We start from the raw sequence: 18,878 nt of genomic DNA on the forward strand, positions 1-18,878 counted from the left end.
ACTGTCTCTCCCCGTATCCAGCTTCAAAAAAAAGAAAAAAAATCTCAAGAGAGTTAGCTCAGAACATGGAATGAACAAAGCCATCTCCTCCAGGGAGAGCTTACTCAGGGTGATGGGAAAACTTGTCCTTAGAGGACTCTATACCCATGTCCAGTGCTCTCAAATGTGCTCTCACAATGCCCTAGCCAGACTCTAAATAGTTCAGGGTCTTCAACTCCTACTAGTAGAAATACAAGTTGAGCATGTATTTTGCCCATTAAGCAGGACACAGCAGTGCTGAACATTTCTCAATATAGAAAAACTCTGCCATTCTTATATGCCCTTCCTCATTGTTGGAGCATAAAAATGAGAAAGGTGCAACTTCAGATAGTTTTATACAAGGAAAGAAATAGTTTTTATAGATGCAGCAAATGAGCAAAAGAATATATGATCAAAAATTTACAAAGATAGAGACTGGTAGCAAATTTACTGAAGAAACATTCAATTTCCCATTTATATACTCTCTATAGTTCAGTAAGCCCAAGGCAGAAATTAACATCTTAAGCTTCAAGAGGGCAGGTTTGGCATCTAAGATGTAAGCTCTTTAAAGGATATTCACCTTTTAATTCCAGCATCATCAAGTAAGCGGCCTTCCAAGATCATTAAATCACTGATTCTTTCTCTCCAATCAGATGTGAGAGGTTTCATTCCTTTGCATTACTCAACAAGCAAAAACAAACTTCCACTCTGGTGCGGTGACTCCTCAGGCATCCATGGCCCTGGAGGAGTGAGCAGATGGTACCCTTATTACCTAGCTCCTGGGATAGGAAACCAGTGCCACATTCTATTCTATGCTGGCTCAAAAGACATGGACTTGGGGTCCCACTACCTTCCCATTTCCCACCTTGAATGAGGCCATCTCTTTTCCTATAAAGAGAATAGGCTTTGTTTGCTCTTTTCTTCAATTTCAGAAAGGCTCCCAAACTCTCTCACCAACCTATAATCTCAATATTCCATCCAAATCTGTAAAGGATCCCATGAAACTCATGTGCCATCAAGTGTGTACCCATGTGTGTGTGCCTGCTCTCTGTGCATATCCGCAATCTTTGCTGAAAGGTATGTCTGTGAGGTTTCACAGCCTCACTCGGTAAAGGCAAGGTTTTCCTCTTGGCAAGCAAGGGTCAAGAGGCCTGGCTCTGAGAAGCCGCTTATTGTGTGGCCGCCTGGGGCAGGCAGCAGCAGTGCTGGGAGGGGAAAGGTTCCCTTTGAAGCAAATGGCACTTAGAGCTTCCCAGTGACCATGGAAACAGGCGCAGTGGGTTCCCAGCCTGAGAACCAGGGAGAACAGCCATGATTCAAACACAAAACACACACAGGGTCTGAAAACCGGAGACAGGAGGGGCCGGGGTGAGGGGCAGGCAGCCCAGGCTGGCAGGAACTGAGCGGCTCCCTGGTAGGAAAATCCGGGCAATGAAGCTGAGCAGGTTCACGGGGTTTCCTTTTCATTCCCGAGGCTTTCTTCTCCCTCCCATCATTGCCCCTCGGGTCCTATTCAGCACCTCATCAGATCAGTAGAGCCAGGCCTTTGGCTGGCCTGCTGGCGGCAGGGCCTGGAACCCGGCGGGAGGTGATCAAAGGAGCCGCCAGTGCAGCCGCCACCCTCCTCCCCTCCTCCCCGCCCGCCTGCCCTCCTCAGATGAGGCCCTGCCAAGGTGATCCAGTGGAAGCCACTGGGGGAGGGCAAGGAAGAGAGGCAGCTTTTATGTCTGCCTTTCTGTTAGAAGAGACACAAAGCACAGCTTGAACGGAGACACGCCACTAGCAGGTCAGAACTCCCTCCTGAGATGTCTCTGTTTTTAAACCCGGCAACGGAGAAGCCACCTAGTCTGGCCTGCTTGGGGTACAGACTTGGATGCCAGATCCTAAGCCCAAAAGACTAACAGCCCTGTGACATACCGCTCCCATGTTCTCTATCCTAGCTGTCTACCTCCCAACCCTCACACTAAAAATGTTATCTGAGATATTGTGCCCCATGTTTTCAGGGTTCCAATTTAAAGAGAAGAAAGACATCTGGAACTTTTTCAGCAAGGAAGAGGAAGCGGTGTGATTAGAATCTGTTAAAGAGGAAAGATCTTCCACTTACTAATGAGTATCTTTTCTCTCAGTTGGATTGAATCAAAGTCTGACAGTGTCCTGTCGGGCACAGGGCCAGGACCAGTGAGAGAAGTGAGCCCACTTCTCAGCTGGGCCTTGCTGCCACGCTGGACCAGGGCAGGCTTTGACCCTGACCAGCGTCCCTTGAAGAAGGCAGTGTTTGGACAGGCCTGTAATTCAAGAAGCCTATTAGGTGCGTTCTCCTTTTCTTACCTTTGTTGAGCTGCCAAAATATTTACTTCACTTCTTAACTCTAAATCTCTGAAGCACACCTGCATTGCCTAAAACAGTCAATTTTCTTATTTTCTTGTATTCAGAGAAGAGAGCCCAACCTAAGCAAAGATGACAATAGAACAGAGAAATAAAGAGGGTGGGGGCATGGTAAGTAAGAAATGAAGCTTTATAGAATACAGCCACATCTTAAGAGATGGGTGTACACCCCATTTGTCTATTTTGGGGTTTGCAGGGTAGAGTGGACCATTGAAAGCAATTCCATAGGCAATCCGTTTGCAAAACAAACTGATTCTATCTTGACCTTTAGGGAAGAGCCCAAGTCCACGCCCAGTAAAAATTCTGTGTAGTAGCCAAGTGCATTTATTTACTTATTTCAACACAATCATGATATAAAAGTCACTGCACCGTAACATCAGCAGACAATGTAGAGACCATATAACAGGAAACAACAAACAGTATTTGAGGGGTTCTAGATGAATTTCAGATGATGTAAATGACCAGAAACAACTGCAAACACTATTTTTTCTTTCCTCAGTGCTTCTGGCATCATGGAAACCTTGGGAAAACAGTCTCAGTCGAGAAAGTGTGAAGCCACCACACAACCATTTCCCCTTGCCACGTGTGCCTATCAGCTCCCGTTTCTGCCAGCAGCTTTCTGAAGCACACACTTGCCAAGGCTGAGTGGCCCAAAGTTAGACCTTCCAAACAGGCTGTGGTTTGTGGGTAGAACTCAACAGAAGGTCTCTGTACTGCCTGTTGGTATTATTCTTACAAGCACAGACAGCATCCTGGTCAATGATGCTCACTCCCAAAGACACCTAGCCCTCTTTCTGAGAACAAGGGCCTAACATCAGTTAAGGAAATTTTTTTCAGGTGGGTGCTCATCAGCAAACCTTTGAAAGAAAAATTATTTAGGAAATTATGTTTCAGATCTTGAATTTACTAAATGGAATCTCTGAGCTGCTATCTTTTCAAAAGCAAGAAAAAGCACTGCAGGGGTAGTAGCCTCACTGACAGCTGTCACTCGCCTCTATCCTTTCTGTAGCATTTCAAAAATGGCACCTCTTTTGCCTGTATTTTGATAGACTGTCTTGTCTTCCCTACCTAGACCTGACCGCATATAACCTTATGCCCGTAAGAAACTGGGTCCCTAAAGCTGATCAGCAGAAGCATCCACATTTGTGGGCACTTGTTGGGATTCTAGAAAGTTCTTCCAGAACCATCATTAGCTAAAAAAAGGAGGATGGGAAGACTGCCATTTGGCCATATTTTTAATCGAGCCATTCAGCTACTGAGCTGGAGCTAAGGAGTCATGACCACTGGCACGTCTAATGATCTGCCATAAGATATATGGAGATTGTTGTGGCTCAGATATTCCAGGTAAAATCAGGGATCTGGGAAGGAAGATCAGGGCTGGGACCAGCAATAAAGAGAGACCAGTCTTCCTGGCCCTCTGTTAATTTTAAGACAACTTTAAGTATCTGGTAGGAAAGAGAGAATAAATTCTTCACTACTAATCCCAGAAAGGCATTAAATATATGATCATGTAAAATACCACAGGAAGGGCAACTAGCAGGTCTCAGTGAAAGAATGAGCCTTCTGATGGTTTCTTAGATATAACACCAAAAGCACAAGTAACCCCAATTTTCATCAAATTGAAAACTTTTGTGTTGCAAAGGACACCATCAAGAAAGTGAAAAGAAACCTCACAGAATGGGAGAAAATATCTGCAAATTATAAATCTGGTAAGGGACATGTATCTAGGATATACAAGGAATTCTTGCAACTCAATATTAAAAAGATAAATTACTGATTAAAAGATGGGCAAAGGATCTGAAAAGATGTTCCTCCAACGAAGACATACAAACTTTCAATAAGCACATGAAAAGATGCTCAACATCATTAGCCATCAGAGAAATAAAAATCAAAGCCACAATGAGATACTGCTTCATACCCACTAGGATGGATGTAATAAAAAAGACAGATAATAAATGTTGGCTAGGGTGTGGAGAAATCACACACTGCTGGTAGTAATGTGCAATGTGTGGCCACTTTCAAAAAGAGTTCAACCTTCTTCAAAAGGTTAGACACAGAAGTTATTATATGACCCAGCAATCCCACTCTTATTTATCCCAGAGAAATAAAAACCTGTATCTACACAAAATCGTACACACAAATACTCATAGGAGCATTATTCTGAATAATCAAAAGTGAAAACTATCTAAATGTCCATCAACTGATAAATACACAAGTGATAAACTTACAATGCCATATTTGGCAATAAAAAATAATGAAGTCGTGATACATGCTGAAACATGGATGAACCTTGAACACATTATGCTAAGCAAAATAAACCAGATTCAAAGATTCCTTTTATACAAAATGTCCAAAGTGGAGTGGAGATGACTACTAATAGGTAAGGGTTTTTTTTGGGGGGTGATGAAAATGTTCATATATATATCTGATAAGGGCCCTGTATCTACAATACATAAAAAAATAAGAAAATGTTATAAAACTGATTGTAGTGATGGCTGCACGATTCTATGCATATACTAAAAACCACCATATACTTTAAAAATATAAATAAGCCTTCATGTGGGAACAATCTTATCAGTTACTTCTGTTCTGTTCCTGTATAGAGTCCAAATATCTAAAACATATTTCCAGGACAGAAATTGGCTGCAAAGTTTTGGTGGTGAAATATGATCTTGGGGACAACTTGAAGTTGAAATAGGTTTCATTGTCAGTTTTACCCACAATATACATTTCCTATAGAACGAAAAATACGTATGCATACTGGAATGAAGTGATATTTTGATATTTGAATATGATAATTATGATAATAAACATAGAGTCTGAGAGCAACTCCCATACTGACAGTTGGGGAAGGGATATGATATATTAGGTGGGAGAGGATAAAGATTAATTAGGATCCCCTGGTCAATAAAAGCACAATAGGCATTTGCTTTGTTAATTTACAGAGGAATTCTTTTAAATGTGTTCACAAGCATATTTCACTTAGCTCTGGAAATATATTATAAAACAACAAAAATTAAAACAGTGTGGACTGGCCCGAAAAGGGATATAGAATTTACTTGACAGGAGATAATATAGGATATGACCCTCCTGTAGAATACAATAAAACAGAATATGTATTTTTTTAAATTAAGGGGATATATAACATAAAGGCAATGGCATAAGAGAGAGAAAGACTACTTAGCCACTCATGATAGTACATGTCAAAAATAAATGTTGAGTGATTTAAAGATGTAATATATTAAAAAGAAAAGTGACCACAGAAAAAGTAGAAAAGGCAAAACTTACTCTAAACTTGCAAGGGAGGGAATAAAATAAGTTTAGAAGCAATAGAAGAAATCATGAAGGAATGATGACTATGTAAAAATTTTAAACTTCTGTACATCAAGAAAGCTAAACAAACAAATAAATTATATAAGTAAATAAAAGGGCCAGTTATAAAGTATTCCAAATAACAAAGGATTAATAATTATAAAATAATCTGCCAATGAGTCTCACCCATAAATGGCAAGACAACTCAAAAGAGAGGAAATTTAATTAGTAAATGGAAAAAATGCTTAGAATTTAATATTTGCTAATGATCAGAAAAATACAATTTTTACCTTTCAAATTAGTAAAAGAAATATATTAATAATAACAACAGTCAATGTCAGCATTGTTTTTGTGAGGAACGGTTCACTCTTACTTCACTGGTGACAAGGTCAACTGAGGAAACTTTCCTGTAAAGCAATTTATAACTGTTTATATCAAGAATCACAAACTAAGTTTATATCCTTTGATCTATAATCTCCTAAAATATTACCATAGGGAATAATTCAAAAAGAAAAAGAGCCCTGGCCAGGTACCTCAGTTGGTTAGAGCATCCTCCTGATACATTAAGGTTGTATGGTTATTCCCTGGTCAGGGCACATACAAAAATCAACCAGTGGCCTGATCAGGCAGTGGCGCAGTGGATAGAGCATCGGACTGGAATGCGGAGGATCCAGGTTCGAGACCCCAAGGTCACCAGCTTGAATGCGGGCTCATCTGGTTTGAGCAAAAGCTCACCAGCTTGGACCCAAGGTCACTGGCTCGAGCAAGGGCTCACTCGGTCTGCTGTAATCCCCCGGTCAAGGCACATATGAGAAAGCAATCAATGAACAACTAAGGTGCCACAATGAAGAACTGAAGCTTCTCATCTCTCCCCTTTTCTGTCTGTCCCTGTCTGTTCCTCTCTCTGTCTCTCTCTCTCTGCCTCTATCACAAAAATAATTTAAAAAATCAACCAATGAATGCATAAATAAGTGGTACAACAAATCTATCTCTTCCTCTCCCTCCCTTCCTCTCTCTAAAATCAATAATAATGATAATAATAATAATAAACAAAAATCCGCCTGACCTGTGGTGGCGCAGTGGATAGAGTATCAACCTGGAAAGCTGAGGTCGCCGGTTCAAAACCCTGGGCTTACTTGGTCAAGGCATATATGGGAGTTGATGCTTCCTGTTCCTCCCCCTTTGTGTCTCTCTTCTCTCTCTCTCTCTCTGTCTCTTCTCTCAAATGAATATGTAAAATCTTTATTTAAAAAAATCCATTCTGCATAAGGAAAGGTTTCAGTTTGGTTTATTTTATTTTATTTTTTTGTGACAGAGACAGAGAGAGAAAAAGAGAGGGACAGATAGGGACAGACAGGAAAGGGAAGAGATGAGAAACATCAATTCTTGGTTGTAGCTCCTTAGTCTCCTTAGTTGTTCATTGATTGCTTTCTTATATGTGCCTTGACTGGGGGGCTTCAACAGAGCAAGTGACCCCTTGCTCAAGCCAGCAACCTTGAGCTTCAAGCCAGTGACCTTTGGGCTCAAGCCAGCGACCATAGGGTAATGTTTATGATCCCACACTCAAGTCAGCGACCATGGAGTCATGTTTATGATCCCATGCTCAAGCTGGTGACCTCAGGGTTTCAAACCTGGGTCTGCCGCGTCCCAGTCTGACACTCTACCTACTAGACCACCACCTGGTCAGGCTTGGTTTATTTTTAAGGGTTAAAAATAAAACAGATGCAATTTAATTACTGAACCATGGGAGAATGGTCAACTAAATTATGGTTATGTCAGGCAGCCATTACAATTATAGCTTATGAAATTAATATCAAATTGGTCAAATGAGTAGCATATATTACGTTTGAAAGGGCAGAGTAGATATTTATACCTTCAGAATAATTACATTAAAAATAAGGCCCAGGAAAGAAAACTGGAAGGGAATAAACTAAATTGACAGTACCTGGGTTAAGGTTGTAGAATTAAAAGCAGTTTTTTTCTTCTATTTTCAAATTCTCCATAATTGAATTGTTTCATGCAACAAACACTTACTGAGTGCCTGCTATATGTATTAGGCATTGTTCTTGGCACTAGAAATATAACAATGGTGGTAAAAATTATCATATTGCTTATACACTTTTTAAAAAGGGACAAGAATATTTGTGTTAGAAAAATAAGTTAATGCTATACATTCTGGGTATACCTTTAAAGTGAGCGGTTATAAAAGTGGTAAGATTCTATCAATTGAAACTTTAAAAAAAGAAAATAACTCATTTAATAAAAAAACAATCTACTGTTTACAAATGAAAATGAAAACTTTTTTTTTTTTGTATTTTTCTGAAGTTAGAAACGGGGAGGCAGTCAGACAGACTCCGGCATGCGCCCAACCGGGATCCACCCAGCACACCCACCAGGGGGCGATGCTCTGCCCATCTGGGGCATCGCTCTGTTGCAACCAGAGCCATTCTAGCGCCTGAGGCAGAGGCCACAGAGCCATCCTCAGCGCCCGGGCAAACTTTGCTCCAATGGAGCCTTGGCTGCAGGAGGGGAAGAGAGAGACAGAGAGGAAGGAGAGGGGGAGGGGTGGAGAAGCAGATGGGCGCCTCTCCTGTGTGCCCCGGCCAGGAATTGAACCCAGGACTCCTGCATGCCAAGCTGACGCTCTACCACTGAGCCAACCGGCCAGGGCCGAAAATGAAAACTTTTGAAGCTAAACACTTTAAAATTCTATTTCTATAAGTCAAGCCCAGATAACAAAAGTTCCTTGCATATTCCACATTCTTTTCTCTGAAGTTCATTTAAGAGTTTATACTTTTGTGAAAAATCTATCAGCAACAGGTTAATGTATAATAGTGAAGGCCAAGTGCCTTTGCACATCCTAAAAAACAGCCCAAGTTCTTAAGGCTGACTAGGACTTCATTTTATCCAGCAGTGCTTAGAACAATTGGAATGTGTTGAAACACTCTTATTATTTTTATAACAAGCAAAAATGATGCAGATTTTAAAGCATTTCAGTATCCCAAAGGAATTGTTTAAACTGCCTCAAACTTAGAACAGAAAAAGCATTAGTCAGAACACACAGCCCAATGTTTGATTTGGAAAACAAGATCATCAAAGCAGAAGGGTACCTTTTATCAAATAAAATATAGGGCTTTTTGGAAAGGAAACAAATGCAAAGGACAGAACTAGAAAAAGAAACTGCCTTTGTCTGCAGTCTGAGACGGGTCTTGTGACCAAGGATAACAGACAGGAACATGTTAATGTCCCCATCCCATCTGCTTCTGCACCCAGTAGGAATCTCTGCCCAGGCTGGGGGTGCACCACTCTCATACACAAGTGCAATTCAAGTCCTTTCAAATGTGCTATGGTTAAACCTGGTGTGCAGGTTTTCCAGGGGCTTGGTAGATAGTGAATCAATTAATTAATTACACATAGTCACTGTCAAGACAGCCCCCAAATTTGAAACACCCACGGACATGGCCAGAAATGCACTCAAGTAACAGCCCCCTGCTGCCCACTTGGGTTAACTCACGGATATGGCCAGATGTGTGCAAAGCCCCTCTATCTGAAAGAGAGAAGATGGGACAATGGGGTTTATCTCCAAGTATGAAATTCAGTTCATCCAACTCAGGACTGGTAATACACATATTATGATGACTTAATATGTTAGGTTCTAACTTCTTCATACTTCCAAATGATCTTTCAAGACAAGGCCATTAACTATTTTTGATGGATTTTATGCTGACCTGTCATCCCATTTTTAGTTCCCTAAGACAGCCTCATTTGTGGCCTTTGCCCCGTTGGGAGCCTGGTTCAATCAGTGAGGACAATGGCCAGAAGGAATGTTACAAGCCAGGCTTCCCCAGTCTGGGGAGGTGGCCAGCAGCCTGTGTTCCTTCGGTTGGCAGACACGTTATTTGTTCTATTCACTCACTCTATCTTAAACACTCCCATAAGCTTCTCAGTGGACTTCAAATAATGGTTTTGGTTAGCCTTTTATAGCTGTAGATGTCTCGGATCTAGTAAAAAAAAATAAAAGTATTGTGCTTAATATAGCCTTTTAACCAAGAGGTTCCTGGAAGATTTAAGTGTAGAAGAAAGGTATCAAATTAAAAGTTTGTGACTTTCAAGTCAGACACATGACCTTAGAAGAAAGTAGTATTCTCTACGTTTTTCCTTTTTCCATTTATATCATGTCAATCTTTTCCTCCCGATCTGACTGCTTCTAAGTTCCTTTCTTGCTTTCCTTTTTTAACCAAATATGGAAAGTATTTATTCAAGTGCTCCTTAAAATAAATCTGAAGAGCCTTCTAAACTTCCTCTCCTACCTCAGCTCACCTTAGAGAAAGGGTTTCCATCCCTTTAGTAGGAATATGTTTACAGAGGGGAGGAAATTGCTATTGAGTATTCACACATTCTAAGAACTTGACATATTTTAATCATCACAACTATCTTTACTGATGAGAATCAAGAGAAATGGAAGCAAAGAGAGGCTAATTGGCCCAAAGTTACCCAGCTAATAGCAAAATAGAAGAATTATAATTTGCATCTATGACTCCAAGGTCTGGGCTCTTTGTATTCCTCACGTGGAAATATGAACGTGCTCTAACACTGATCATGCACTTCAACAGAGCATACCACAAGGCTGCATGAACCTGTCATTATACTGAAGGGCAGTGGGGCAGAGAAGGGAATGAAGGAGGAAAGAAGTGGAATTTAAGGTCTTCTTAGGGAGATAAAACCTGTATGCCATAGTAATTGGGTTTCCTAACTGTGACACTATTGACATTTGGGGCCACATAATTCTTTGTTGTGAGGGGCTGTACTGTGTTGAGAAGCATCCCTGGCCTCTACCCACTAAGTGACAGTAGCACCCTCCCAACCCCTCTTGAGTATTTTTGTCTGAAGACCAAAAATGTCTATGGACAGTTGCAAACGTTGCCTAGGCCTGCAGTGAAAGAGGGGAAGCAAAATGCCCCTGGTTGAAAGCCACTGAAATTAGATGACTTGGATCGTAAGCCCTGGGAATGTTAGCCACAGCTAAGTGTCCCAAGCACAGGGTACTCCCAGGGATACCATAGCAATGAGCTATAGTCACAGTGCCCTGTGCTCAGGTATGTGGCAAATTCCACACTCACTTCCCTGACTGCAGGAGGCCAAGTCCTGTGAAGTGGAGCAACTGCTTCGGAGACCCTGTTTACAGTCACTGCCTCACCCTTTGGCAAGCAAGCCAGAATTCAGGATTTCAGTCCCCTATCATCCTGAGACAAAATCTCATACTCAGGAGTGCTAAGCTGGGCTCAGCAAAAGGACGAGGGCACTCAGGTATTGCAAGAAATGAACATCTGTGACCAAAAAACCAAATGAAGATAGCACGGTAAAGATAAGCTCCCTTCCTCCCCCACACCGCCAGGGCTTGTAAAGAACTCAGCAGCTTTACCCAAGTTCCCACGAGCTCCTGCCTGTTCAAGAATGTCAAGGCTGAAGGTTATATCCCAATGCAAGCCTCAAAGATATTAAGATCTTCCTCATCTAAGTTCTTCAATTTCACTGCTTGGTTATTTGTTATTAAATGTGGAAAACAGCAACTGACTGGCTTTATTCAAATTACTAACACTTCAGAACCAACAATCTTTGGCTCCAATACTACAGAAGAGAACAATTTCATGACAACACATTCACCTTTATTTCCTGTATTGCCCCACAGTTTCTGTTCCTTTCCACTAATTTTATAACAGGATCTCTCTCTCTCTGCCAAGCTCTGTGAGATTATCTTACAGTGGGGACATAATGCTAGTCTGGTGCACTCAAATCCCTAGCCAACTCTCACACTCTCAAAATTAAAGAACTCCAAAGCACTTCTGTTTCAGTGGGTTATATCTATTGATATTTTCCATATTAGAAAATTAAGACTGAGAAGTCTTTAAAACACAAAATATATAAGTACACATTCCATTAGCTGTCAGAGAAATGAAGTCACCACACAAAATGAAGCCTCTGAAAAACACCATAGACTTGTGAGAGGATGAGAGTGAGAAAGGCAAGGGACACTGTAGTGCTATGAAAATAGCTCTGATCTGGTGGGTCCCCTGGGAAGTATCTTGAGACTCTCTAAAGTCCCCTAACCACACTTTGGGAACCACTGTGCTACGTTAACACCTACACCATGATTTTACCCATCATTATGGGGTGACAGTCCCCTTTCTGGATTATTCCTGAGTCCTTTTCTTTCTTTAAGCACCAACTATTGCCTATGGCTGTATTTCATTTCAGGTTCCAGTTAATGTTTGGTGAATAAATTCAAACATCATTGAATTGCATTCAGTGTCATTTTCCCGTTTTCCACTGTGTCATGAAAAGAGAATACAAATAAAAATTTTTTTTTCTTTACTCAGATTCTCTATTTTGGCAGTTGTTCTTTGAAAGGTAAGTACATTTTCCCGGCAGTAGCCTGAGGTACGAAGGAAGATGTGGTCTCTGTCCTCGCTGCCCCTGTAACACGTCTATAGGACAAAGGGTGTGCTTCCCACCAGGGCTCAGTAAAAGCAGTCATCATTAACAACAGGACAATACTCCATTATTCCAACTAACAAAATGCTTACTTTTAGGAACAAAATGCTTACTTATTTTTAATACCCACTACTCATCAAACTGTATTTGATTATTGAAAATGATTTTTCTTTTTCTTTATTATTATAAAATATATACAACATAAAACTTACCATTCTAACCATTTTTAAGTACATTAATACTGTTGTGCAACCATCACCACCATCCATCTCCAGAGCTTTTCCATCATCCTCTCGTGAAACTTTATACCCGTTAAACATTACTCACCCCCACCCCGTGCCCCGCCACACATACACAAGGCCTTGGCAACCACTGTTCTATTTTCTGTCTCTGGATTCGACTCCTTACGTAATAGCACTTTGAGTGCTAAAAGAAACTGAAGGGTACCAAGGTAGGAAGAAAGAAGAGGATGGTCGGTAAGAGCTGCCACGTTATTCCACTCTTTCAGTTGTGCCAGAAAGAATATCTGACACTCAACACACAGCAGCTCCTTTTGGTGCTGTTCCCATCTGAGGAGACAGAAATGTGTCCAGAGGTTAAGTTGAAGCTCCAGGTCACACAGCTTAAAGGGCTAGAACTGGGGTTTTAACTCAGGTTAGTTTGATGTCTAAACCCAATTCGTAACCATTACATACTCTCCTCTCCTCACAATCACCCTGAAAAAAATAAAGTTCCTTTGACTCTGTTTTCTATCTTGCAGTCATTTTGATTATCAGAGTCGTCACCCACACTTTGCGAGTAAGTTACCCAGGCACTCTGAGGGCTGGGTGTGGGCTGACGAAGTGAAAGTGAGCATAGCATTCGAGTTTCTGTCAGCCCTTCATCCTGGGATTCCTGCTGCTCAGCAGAAGAGCCAGGATTACAGATCAGCTCTCCTGCCTATACATCTCACATCTGCCCAAATGTGATAACAGAAAAAGGGCAGATGAAGAGACCGAGACATTGAAAGGTAAACACAAAGTGTCCTTGGCAACATCATAAAACATTATGGCCTCATCAAAGCATTTAAAAGAATTGATGCCTGGGCCCATTCAGTTCCCAGAAACACCCAGCAGCAAAAAGGAACCTGATCCTCCCCCTCTCCACCTAGCAGAGCTGCCACTGCCAAATGAACATTTTCTAAACTGGAGGGACTCCAAGGCACCCATCCTCTTGTCAGAAACCTTCAGTGGCTCCAGCTACCTAGGGGAGGAGGACCAAACTCCTTCATCTGAAAGCCTCTTCGTTCCCCAGCAACTTTCAACACCCTTTGTAAAGCTTCTTGCTCCCTTTCTCTGTGCCCCGTTCCTGGAGTGTATTCCTACATCTCACCATCTCACACAAGCACCTCTCAGTAAAACAGACCTGGCCCTTCCAGCCAGGTGGACTCACTTCTCCTCTCACAATGACTGCCAAGGGATTGACCCTCACTCAGTTCAGGCCAAGAGGATCTGACTCTTCAAAGTACTTGTGAACCAGAGCCTCTTCCAACTGGAGCCTCTCCGAACGACTCAAGATAAACTAAGGACATCCCCCCTGGCTTGGTGAGCAGAGGGGCTGCTTAGGGATGATAGTTCAGCACTGCCCCAGCCAGCTTTCTTCTGAAGAGCACATCTTCCTCCCACTCCCCACACTTGGCTGGGCAGGACGCTAGGTTCTGTGGATTCCCAGCCTCAGATCACAGTTGATCAGACTAAAAGTGAGCACCTGATCTAAGATGGGCCAATGGTCCCATTTCCTGGAATCCTTTAGACTTGAAATCAAGAGAGTGTCAGGCCCAGGGATAAAGAGAGGTGGTATCTCCCATCAAGAAGGTGGAGGGGTGGGGGAATAAAGCAGATACACAAAGGAGAAGACTCAGGGAGGGGCCCCTGGCACTGAGCCCTGGAGTCAGTTGTTCTAAAAGAGCAATAGTACCCCCATAATGGATTCCCTGATGCTACCCAGATCCTCAGAGCAATGTAATTCCAGATGGGTTTCTATGAAGTGGGACCAACAGTCCTAACCAAACCAGTGACTACTGAAAACCATTCGATTTTTATCTGGAAAAACTGATGATAACAAAAGGAGGCAAGAGAAAGAAACTAACATTGATGAAGCAGAACAGTCTTCATCTCAGATCCCAGCTTAGCTACTCGGAAGATATCCAATCCTAGGTTATATAGAGTGAGTCTTTGGGACTCAATTTCCATATTGCAAAATGGGAATCTGGACACAATCTCAAGTTAGTCTGGCAATATTAACTCTTAGCACATGGCGAAGAGCCAACCTATGATGGCTGCTTTTATGTTCTCATCAGCCATTTACCCTGAGCTGGGCTCTGTATTAAATGTTCCACAAGGCCCTGGCCGGTTGGCTCAGTGGTAGAGCGTCGGCCTGGCGTGCGGAAGTCCCGGGTTCGATTCCCGGCCAGGGCACACAGGAGAAGCGCCCATCTGCTTCTCCACCCCTCCCCCTCTCCTTCCTCTCTGTCTCTCTCTTCCCCTCCCGCAGCCAAGGCTCCATTGGAACAAAGATGGCCCGGGCACTGGGGATGGCTCCATGGCCTCTGCCTCAGGCGCTAGACTGGCTCTGGTCGCAACAGAGCGACGCCCGGATGGGCAGAGCATCACCCCCTGGTGGGCATGCCGGGTGGATCCCGGTCGGTACATGCGGGAGTCTGTTTGACTGCCTCCCTGTTTCCGGCTTCAGAAAAACACACACACAAAAATTTAAAAAAAAATTAAATGTTCCACAAACATCCAGCAGAACCCTCATCACAATGACAAAAGCAGCATAAGCCCCAATGAGAAGAGTAAGGCCCAAGAGCTGAAGTGACCTTTCTAAGGTGACTTGGCCAAAGTGACTTAAAATTCCCTAACTTTCTTGTCTTTTCATTCACTTCCTCACTGCCCTCTAAGTACTAGAAAGAGCCAAGTCCAAGCCTGCTGATCATCCTGTCTCTCAAAATCCTAAGACTCCACATCAACACAGGGTGTAAAGGGGTGTGTGTGTGTGGGGGGGCATTTTCTGCCTCAATTTCTGAAATCTGGGCAAGGCAGGCTTTGTTAGAAACTCCAGCACACCTTGTATCTTCCCTGCTATATTCTCCATGAGGGTGACGGGTCACAGACATAGGTTCTTGCACTGTAGGGATGGGTTAAGACCTTTACTTTCAATAGCGAGCTGCTCAGAAACAACAATTTTATTCTATTTTAATTTCTTAGAACTTAAACTGACACAGGTAATGAAGTCTGTCTTTCAGTGCTAAAATTTGAACCTCCCCAAATTAGAAAAATCAAGGGAAGGTTTTAAGTATGACACAGAAGCTCAGAATATTGAAAGAGCAAGGAGAGAGCAGCCTCTTCCCATTCAGTGAAAAAGAGGCCCTGCAAAGCTAAGAGTTGCCCTGGGCCTGGTATGAGGCAGGGCCTGGCCTGCTGCCACCCTGTGGGGTCACCCTTACCCCAACTCTGCCTCCTAGCTGATCTTGTCTGCTCCACCTCCTACAGAATCAAAAAGATTATGAGGAGAGGATCATAAATCATTTTTCTCTCCTGAGTTTACAGTGTTCCTTTCTGAGGAGTTCAAAAGCACTCAGTAATAAACCAAGGTGATGAGTTTATGTCTTTTGCTTTTAAAATGAAACTTTATTTGAACTCCTGGAGAGGCATTTACTTTTTTTTTTTTAATTTAGGACATTCCTCTCTTATTCCAACTTTTTGCCCCATGGCACTTTCTGTGGGCGGGTGGATAATGAGGGTGGGTGACGGGGGAGGGAGAGGGGCTGGTGTCTGTCCCTCCCCTATTCTCCCACGGGCTTTTCGGAATGCCTGAAAGGCAGAGTTGTCCCTTCTATGGTTTTTAACAAGTCTCAACATCCATACAGAGAAGTCCTCCTCCCACCCCCATACTGACTTGCAGTTTCTCCTTCTGTGCCTCTCTCCAATGCCTACTCCTTGCCACAGTCACTAAGAGAAGAGATGATGGAAAGCCATGTGATCTGCAGGGAAGCAGGTTGTCCACAGGGGACTTTGCTCTTCTCTGCCCTAGTCTGTGGGCACTGCCCTTGGTGGTTCAGAAAAAACACAGCAAAGTTAATAAAATCAAAGCTGAGAACCACTACACTTTAAGAAGATGAAAGAGAAAAGAGAGAGGGAGGGGAGGGGAGGGGAGAGGGAAAGAGAGATGCCTGACTTTTTGCACCTCCTGCACCAATCCAGGTTTTAAACAAATGTGAAACTGTCTTGCCCAAGCATTCTTGCTAATGATTTTATTCAGGTGTTAAGCCAAATTTCAGTAACTAACCACATGTAAATACTGCCTGGCCACCAAACCACCTTTCTAAAGGGAAATGCGGTGTAGGGGGTAGGGGAGATGGGAGGGGAGGGTGAGGGGGTAATGTTGCTTGTAAGCAGGTAGAACCACATGCTTAGCTTCTAAGGTCCTGCATTCAATAAATATTTGGTCAATGAATAAACCCAAGAAGTACTTAATGATTCAATATATATTTGGGTTTTTATTCCATCTGGCTTCATAAGCTAATAGGCCAAATGAGAGAAAACTCTCCAACAAAACCACTACAGGATTGTTGTAGATAGAGGAAGAAACAATGGGAGAAGCATAGGGTGTCCCTGGGAGCCCTGTTCCTACCCATTTATAGACACAACAGACACAAAGATGGAGTCCCACCAAACTGGGGCAAAGCAAATTAAGACAAGCTGCTGAGCCCTGCAGAGCAGCAGCTTAAGTTAAGGAGAAAATATTAAATTAGGAGCGTACTACCTACAAGGAAAGCACTGTTCTTACAGCCCTTGGATGTAGCTGGCATTTCTCCTAGGAAAACACTAAAATATTTTCAAGGGGGTCATTGCTCTCCTAGCATCATTAAGCAGTTCTGGCCAACTACTTAAATGACGAAGTATCAGGGCCCAGGCCACCTAAAACACCTTGATTCAACTGTGTACTGTAAACCAAGCATGTAATAACTCCTGTGTTTGTTTGTTTCTTTTTCTCATAAAGGGTCAAAAGAACTTGACAAGTGCTAGGAAGCTACTCAGAAGACAAATGGGAGGCAAAAATCACAGATTTAGACCCATGACTGTCTCCTGGGCCAAAGGTCTGTCAGGAGACATTGGTTGGGATATCTTCAAGGCTAAGAAGGCTCCCTCTCAAGTATCCTGCATCAAAACCACCTCTTCTCTTGTCTGGATCTCCCAAGAAATCCTCAAGAGCCTAGGAACCAGGGCTGGTATCCCCTAGCTGTCTTCCTACGGTACCTAGAACAGCAGCTTCTGAGAATACAAAAAAAAATATCCAGGTAATAATAACACTACCCCTTAGGACAGGGGTCCCCAAACTACGGCCCACGGGCTGCATGCAGCCCCCTGAGGCCATTTATCCGGCCCTGCCGCACTTCCAGAAGGGGCACCTCTTTCATTGGTGGTCAGTGAGAGGAGCATAGTTCCCATTGAAATACTGGTCAGTTTGTTGATTTAAATTTACTTGTTCTTTATTTAAAATATTGTATTTGTTCCCGTTCTGTTTTTTTTACTTTAAAATAAGATATGTGCAGTGTGCATAGGGATTTGTTCATAGTTTTCTTTATAGTCCGGCCCTCCAACGGTCTGAGGGACAGTGAACTGGCCCCCTGTGTAAAAAGTTTGGGGACCCCTGCCTTAGGAGATAACACCCTTCCTCCAATCAAAATTCTAATAACTTTCTCCAAACCTTTCCCTTTCACAAAATGATCCAGTTCAAAACAGGTTGTTACCTGTTATATTTTAAGATCACTGATGAATGATTTTCCAAAATAAATTTATTTCTATCTTACATTGCAGTCAGAGGTAATGCTGATGATACTCTTGGCTTAAAAAAAAAAAAAAAAAAAAAGGTCTTTTTTAGTTCTTCTAAATGGGACGACAATAGACAATGGGAGCAAACATGTTTTGAGAGCTTATTCTGTGCTAGACAGTTGCAGCTCATCTCACCTCCTAACCATCCTATGAGGTAAGTTCTAATACAGGAGCATAATTGCTGTCTGCTATTCTGAAACCAAAAAAGCTCTAAGACCCAAAAGTTTTTCCATAGTTTACCTGGCAGCAAAACTTAATAGACCTGAACTGATTTTGGAGGCAAAGCTTCCCTGAACTAACATGAGGCTATTTAGATTTTAGTTAACTCACAAATGTGAATATTCATAAAGCTTGCTACATAAACATGAATCTGTTTGACTACCAAGGACTGACCCAGATCTCTTGGGGGTTACTTATTATAAAATACATATACTTTAATATCTTTCTAAACCCTCAAAGTCTCAGAATTCTGAAACATCTAGCACCATGTGTGTAATATAAGGTATTGTGAATCTCTATTACCAACCCATGTCACAGATATGAAACTGGGAGTCCTTGAGGGGAAGTAACTTGCCTAAGGCCACAAAGTAGACAAAAGGTGAGCTGACTGTGAGGCTGGCAGTCCCCATCTAAGTCCAAGCGCTGCTACAAGACTTGTCCCAGTGTTCAACCCACTCGACGTCATCTAGGAAAGAACACTGTGCCAGCAAGGATTTCCTCTGTAACCAACTACCTGAGGAACTGAGGAAATAGGAGAGTGGAGAATACCAGTCAGAATCGGAGTGATTCAGAGTACCT

The 18,878-nt window shown here is 42.5% G+C and overlaps 1 protein-coding gene across 1 annotated transcript in view; it reads right to left on the bottom strand.

The window, feature by feature from the left end:
* ZNRF3 (zinc and ring finger 3) overlaps nucleotides 1-18,878 on the bottom strand; it is a 166,127-nt gene that overhangs the window by 44,415 nt on the left and 102,834 nt on the right. The gene's annotated exons all lie outside the window — the stretch shown is intronic.

This window comes from Saccopteryx leptura, chromosome 2 (genome assembly GCF_036850995.1).
Source record: "Saccopteryx leptura isolate mSacLep1 chromosome 2, mSacLep1_pri_phased_curated, whole genome shotgun sequence".
Taxonomy (NCBI): domain Eukaryota; kingdom Metazoa; phylum Chordata; class Mammalia; order Chiroptera; family Emballonuridae; genus Saccopteryx; species Saccopteryx leptura.